The following is a 7,191-nucleotide window of genomic DNA, read 5'->3' as shown; positions in this document are numbered from 1 at the left end:
AAAAGGATGCAAATCTGTCACTTTATACTCTTCATAAATGATGAAACTAAGCAGAGGATAAAAGAGAAAAACCTGGATATTTTCTTTAAAAGGCTTTATGAAGAAGAGGAAATAACATTTATGAACCAATATTATCCCAAAATATCCCCTCAGTTTGTCTGCATTTTATGTATCTACCTTTCCTGTTCCAAGGTTTGAACCTTTCTTTGGTGAGGGAGTACCAGAGGTTGAATTCAGGGACACTTGGCCATTGAGCCAAATCCCCAGCTATATATATTTTTTTAATTTAGAGAGTTGCTTAGCACCTTGCTTTTGCTGAAGCTGACTTTGAACTTGAGAGCCTCCTGCCTCAGCCTCCCAAGCCACTGGGATTACAGGGGTGTGCCACCACACCCAGCTGAACCTTTCTTTAAAACAAGTATCCACGCTCTGAAGCTCCGGAGTACTATGTTTAGAAAGCAGTAATAGGCTGAGGTGGTCTATGTGGCCCTGGATGTAGGTTCTAGAACACTCTTTAACACTAGGACTCTGCCAAGTGTTAAGAGCAGCTCTGGGTCAGACTTAGGACAATGATGACCAAAATGATAGACACATGTAAACAGTTGTAGTCAGACTGTGGTGACAAATAGTCCTAAAATAGATTGGATGCAGACTTGATAAATGAGCAAGGACTTGAAAACAGTTTCAGAAAAAAATATGGAGTCTTCATAATAGGAATGAAATGGTGGCACGTATCTACTGATATGGTGATCGTATTCCAAACGTCATACCCTAAACACTTAGTTTTAAACTAGCCATAATTTTTTGCATCTAAATACATATAACAGGTGGGGATGGGGGGAACACAATTTTTAAGAATACTGTTTCTAGTGCAATCATCCTAGAACTTAGATTATTGAGTGGTAACATGTGAAGAGCATCTTGATGTTCAATCTTTTATTCACAAAACTGAGTTTCTATCAGGTACTGAAAGTTCAGTGGTAAATAAGAACAACTAAGGTCCTTGTCCTTTGCAAACATTTTCAGAAGTTGGATAAGAATGACTAACAATTAAAGTAAGTATAATAAAGTAATAAATATAACAGAAACTGACGTTAAGTCTGAGACACATGAGGACCAGAAATGAGAAATGACAAAATTCAACGTAGAAGAGGCTGGGATACCCTAAACAAAACATGGTTCTTTGCCCTTTACAGCATTTGCCATCTCTAACAGCATTCTTTCCATTCTCTTTCCTCCTCTCCCTTCTTCCTCCGGTCTCTAGCAGTCTAGAGCTGCCACAATGTCCCTACCCTACAAGTACACACAGGGGCATTCATATATTCCCTTTTCCTGATGATTCCCAGACTTCACTTAGTATTAATAGATTAGAAACACATACTTTGAAAAAACTGCTTGCCATAGATATTCCTAGCAGCCAACAAGGAGACTTGGTTATTGGAACAGCAGCTTGACTTCCCTCCCCCATCACCTTTTTAATCTCTGATATTATAGTAATCAAAAAAACTCTGCAGAGTCTAGCTGATTTTTAGCACACAGAAAGCTTAAGTAAGAAGCTGCAGTTACCACATGTTTTTAAACTGGGGTACTTTTCTACATTACTGCAATTTATATTTATCTCTCCCCCCCCTACACACATACACTTCAAAATTGCTGACTATTTCTTTCCACTGACAGTGTAGAATTGTCCCTGCTGAGGTTAGAAATAATCTAACTGTAGTTTCCAATACAATTCTTACCAATTCAGAAGACATTAGATAAATCCTACTGTAGGACATGCATCCAAAGGCTAAAATCCTGTGGGAAAAGGTCCAAGAATCCCAGCAATGGAGATTACACCAGCAAAATACATTCACCTGGGATGGTAGTAGGGGAACAAGTTCTGAGCTTTGACCTCTATCTATTCCCAGCTGAGTGCTTAGTTAGCATAGGCAGACGTAACTTTGATTTCCAGAATGGCCTCCTTGACTTAAGTGAAAACCAGGAGTCATGCTGTAGTTCTGCAGCTCTGCCGAGGCACATGTTTCAATTTTTCATTTTGGCAAAACTTTGAATACAATCAAGTTAGGGGGTAAGGCTCTAATATGCCATAGAACCTTGTTGGATCTTCCTGGCCAAGGCTTAAAAAATTGACCCCACGAGGGATAATTTAACCTGAAAAAGGAAGCAAATAAATGTTTTTTTGTATTATTATTATTTGTAGTTATAAATGGACAGCATGCCTTTATTTTGCTTATTTTTGTATGCAATGCTAAAGATTGAATCCAGTGCCTCACCCAATGCTAGGCAAGCACTCTGCCACTGAGCCCCAGCAGCAGCCCCTGGGTTTTGTTTTTAAATGCTATGCAAAGAATTATAGCTGAAGTTTATCATATTAATTACCTATATTTCTTGTTAAAAGACTCATTCACCTCTCTTAGGTTCTTATTTACTTACACAGGGTTTTGAGACCTACACATTGACTTGGTGGTTGTTTTTTTGTTTTGTTTTTGTTGTTTAACATTAAATTTGGAAAGGCACTGAGAGGTACTAATGTGCAAACTTAAGAACCAGAGAGTAGTATGATTGCATCTTTTTCTTTTTACGTGAGTATCTGGATCTATAAATGTTTATATACAAAAATGGTCTGAAAAAATATACACCAAAATATTAGTAGGGGCTAATTTAAGGTTTCAAATGTGTATTATTTATTCAATATGCCATATTTTAGGGGATTCACAGTGCTTTAACTTGGCATCACTTACAAGTTGCTTTTGAAACGAGTATCACACCAGCTGGCATGATTACTGATCTCTCCATTCCTTTGCAGTGACTCTACCAACAGGGGACAGGTTCCATTCTATTCCAACTTGTGTCAGTGCATATATCATATAGAAAGTGGCTGTTTGCCAATACAACATTTACTGGATGTGTCATGACCATCAGGTGGCTTTGCTATGCCATTGTTTGCTGAATATTTAGAATGTGAAGACAGTATAGTGAATTTTTGGACAAAGGAAACATTGTGAAGCTGAAGGTAAAACTGTGGCAACTGCAGTTCTGTTTTGAGGCAAATTAGCTCCAGGTAGTGGTTATTTCTAAGTGTCAGGATTATGTGTGATTTTTTAAAATTTTTTCTTTCCGCTTTTCTCTGTTCCTATATTTATCAGGACAATACAGCCATTATGTTTTTTTAAGTTATTTAACACTTAACCCTTTCAAAATACATTAATTATCTGCTAATCTTCTGAAGAGGACACAACTGGAAGACATCTTAGCAAATGCAGCATGACTCAGCTTAAGTGTTATCCCAAATCAACTCAGAAGCACCTGTTTTCAAAGTTCTCTGAGCAAAACACAAATGAAAGGCTTTTCATATCCATACCACACCACATCCTGATTTATCCCTCAATGCAAATTTGTAAAACCAACTGCCTACTCAACATCTCACTTGGATGTGTCAAAAATATCTGGAAGTTAAGATATCCCAAGCTAAAGACTTTGTCTCTTCTATGCCAACTCCCCTCCCACAGCTTCCTTTTCCCCTTCTAAATCAAGTTCTATCCATTTGCTCAGCTAGTAAATTGAGAAGCACCCTAGACTATTCCTTTTCTCTGAAACTCCACATTCAAATTGTCAACAGGACCACTTTTTTTCTACCTTAAACTAAATCCGGAGAGTTCCTGTCAGCCCTTGAATACAGGTTCTCTCTACACATCTATCTTATGATTAGTGCTGTTGGTGAGCCTGGATTACTTATTAAGAATAAGAAATACATTTGGGCACAGTGGCACACTTTTATAATCCCAGGAGCTAGAGGGGCTGACTGAGCAAGAGGATTGCAAATTCAAGTTCAGCCTCAGCAACTTAGCAAAGCCTCAAGTAACTGATCAAGACTCTCTCATAATGAAAAGTGCTGGGAATGTGGCTCAATGGTTAAAATTCCAAGTATAAAAAAAAAATTAGAAATTAATGTTCTCACAGTTCTAGAGACTGGGAAGTCCACGATCAAGGCAATAGCATCTGGTGAGGGCCTTCTTGATGTGTCCTTACATAACGGAGGCAGAAAGACACAAGAAGACACACTCCCTCAAGCTGGTTTATAAGGGTGCCTACTCCCATTCCCTAGGGAGGAGCCCTTGTAAGCTAATCAGAAAGACTCAGGTGTTGCCAATGTGATTGTGTTAAGCACAGACTCTTAACACAATACATTGGCAACACCTGAGTTTTGGAAGGAACATTCAAATCATAGCAACATCCTTAAAAAAAATTAAAAAGTACAGTTAAATCTTATGTGATCCATGCTTTCAACTTAAACACATTCAAATTACTTGAAAGTAAAGTTAAAAACAAAAAATAGTGTCAGCGCTTCCACTGACACTACAGGCCTATGAGTAAGAAAGAAAGTAGAGCAACTTTTGGATACTATGTGGAAAAGAAGCAAAGGAAAAAGAAAAGCAGTAAAATTAGAAACAGACAAAAGTCACCCTCTGAAAAGGCACTCTGACATGAAGTGCTGAAATGCTGAAAACAAATCTGGCACTGACTACAGGAAAGGGGCATGAAAGGAAGAGACCAGAGTGACAGCCTTGGAGAATCACTGCTTCTGAGGGAAACAGAGAGGTAAATGTAGTAGTAGTGGCCCTGAGATGTGTGCCTTGGAGGGAAAGAAGAAGGTGAGAAAATTAATGATTCTATAGACACAAAAGAGAGCCATGAGACATACCAAATCTTCCCCTCCTCCACAACATCCCCACTAAGAAAATTCACTAAATAACTGCATTTTATTCTGCTGTCTTACCTAAACACTGATAACTAGGAACCCTCTGAACAAATACTTAGACCACTTCTATACAAAGCTGCTGTAAGAAGACCAAAGGAGTGGAGAAATTATTCATTTCAGCTAATGAAATGTATTTCCCATACCTAACCCTGAAGCAAAATCAAACTGTAATACAACATTGCAAACTGCATAAAATATTCTTAAACAAATATTTGGAGACATGGGAAACCAAATAGAATCAAAATTCAAAATGCAAGAAAAAATAGTAAAAAAGAAATAGAAAAGCAATGAGTTGAATAAAACAGGAAAGTGTTTTTCTTTTTTTTTTTTTAAAGACGTATATCCCAGAAACAAATAATACGTTACAAGATATCTAACAACAGATTCAAATGAAAATTTAATTAAATTAAGAGACACAGAAGAAAAGTTTTTAAAAAAGCCCACTTATGGGAAAATAAAAATATGATTAAAAAAGAAAAAGGGGGGTGTAGTTAAAATGGAAAAACAGGCAAGGAACATCCAACATACAAATGATTTCAAATCCTGAAAACAAAATAAAAATAATGAAACAGAACTATATTTAAAACTATAATGAGGGGCTGAGGTTGTGGCTCAATGGTAGAGTGCTTGCCTGATATGTGTGAGGCACTGGGTTTGATTCTCAGCACCACATATAAATAAATAAATTAAATAAAGATCCATTAACAACTAAAAAAAAAATTTAAACTATAATGAAAGCTTCAAAAATAAGAAAAATCCCAAATGTACAAAATGAAATGTCCCACAATGGACCTAGGAAAATTGACATAAAATGATCAATAGTGAAAATCATAATGGTGAAGAAGCATTTTCAAGAAAGTCAAAGAAAAAAGGAGCATATCAAAGATTTTTATATCCAGACAAGCTGTCCTTCAAGTATCAAAATAAAGATACATGGTTTTAAACATATAAGAACTCAAGAATACTTTGCCCATGCTGGGATCTGTGGCACACAGAGGTAATTCCAGCTATTCAAAAGGCTGAGGCAGGAGGATCCCAAGTTCAAGGTAGGCCTTGGCAATTTAGCAAGACACTGTCTTAAAGTAAAAAATGAAAAGGGCTGGGGAGGTAGTGCAATGGTAGTGCTAATCCCCAATAAGACACACACACACAAATAAACAAACAAAAGAACACCCATGAATTTTTCTTCTGGAATACACCGAGTACATATGCCAAATCTGGCCAGTTACCAGTTGCTTTTGTGTGTGTGTGTGAACTGATAATGGTTTTTGCATTTTTAAGTATTCGTATTTAAAATAGTACTTATATAATAGCCTCTATTTTGCCTCTTGATTTAAAATATTTACTATTAGTCCTTTCAAAAGAAAATATTTGTTGAACCCTATACAACAAGATGAACTTTATCTAGCCAAAAGATGACTAAATATTGTCTAATATTTATAAATTATAAGCACAAAGATAAATAGAGGAACAAAAATGCAAAACTTTCTAAATATCAAATGAAATCTAAAGAGTTATACCACAAAGTTATACCACATGGAAAAAGAAACACAATATAACTAATATAATTAGCAACTGTCATATGACACAGTCAAACCTAAGTTATCTGTAACATCAATAAATGTGAATTAATTATTCCATCAATAAATGTGAATATAATTATTTTGATTTTAAAGAGCCATTTTCAAATTGGCTCAGAAAACAAAACCCAACTCCAGACTGCACATAAGAGATACATTTAGGGCTGTGGATGTGCTAAGTGGTAGAGTGCTTGTCTAGAACTCACCAGACCCTGAGGTCAGTCCTTAGCACTGCCCCCCAAAAAAAGATCACTTATAAAGAACATTATTGGGATACCTTGATAAAATTGAAATATATACTGCAGATTAAATAAAAATACTGTTATCAGTTTAAGATTTCTTGAATTTGTAACTGTACTGTGGATACTTTTTCTGGAAAATATACACTAAAGAAAATATGAGGGGGTCTGGCGATGTGGCTCAATCGGTAATGTGCTCACCTGGCATGCGCAGGGCGCTAGGTTCGATCCTCAGCACCACATAAAGATAAAATAAAGATGTTGTATCCACCGAAAACTGAAAAATAAATAAGTTCTTTCTTTCTCTCTCTCTCTCTCTCTCTAAAAAGAAAAAAAGAAAAGAAAAGAAAAAGAAAGAAAAGAAAAGAAAATATGAGGGCTGGGGTTGTAGCTCAGTGGCAGAGCACTTGCCTAGCATGTGTGAGGCACTAGGTTCCATCCTCAGCACCACATATAAATAAATAAAAATAAAGGTACATCAAGAACTAAAAAATATTTTTTAAAAAGGAAAACATTGAGATAAAGAGGCATAAGGTATGCAATTTATGACCAGATTGTCCACAAAATATTGACAGAAATCTACACATAGAATGTACAATTAATATATGTA

General features: G+C 36.2%; 1 pseudogene; it reads right to left on the bottom strand.

Annotated features, from left to right (window-relative positions):
• Nucleotides 1-2,783: 2,783 nt before the first annotated feature.
• LOC143381122 (cytochrome c oxidase subunit 7B, mitochondrial pseudogene) lies at nucleotides 2,784-3,003 on the bottom strand (annotated as a pseudogene).
• Nucleotides 3,004-7,191: the final 4,188 nt, after the last annotated feature.

This window comes from Callospermophilus lateralis, chromosome 15 (assembly GCF_048772815.1).
Source record: "Callospermophilus lateralis isolate mCalLat2 chromosome 15, mCalLat2.hap1, whole genome shotgun sequence".
NCBI lineage: Eukaryota > Metazoa > Chordata > Mammalia > Rodentia > Sciuridae > Callospermophilus > Callospermophilus lateralis.
Note: the sequence above shows the minus strand (reverse complement) of the source record. Positions and strands in the feature narration are given on the sequence as shown.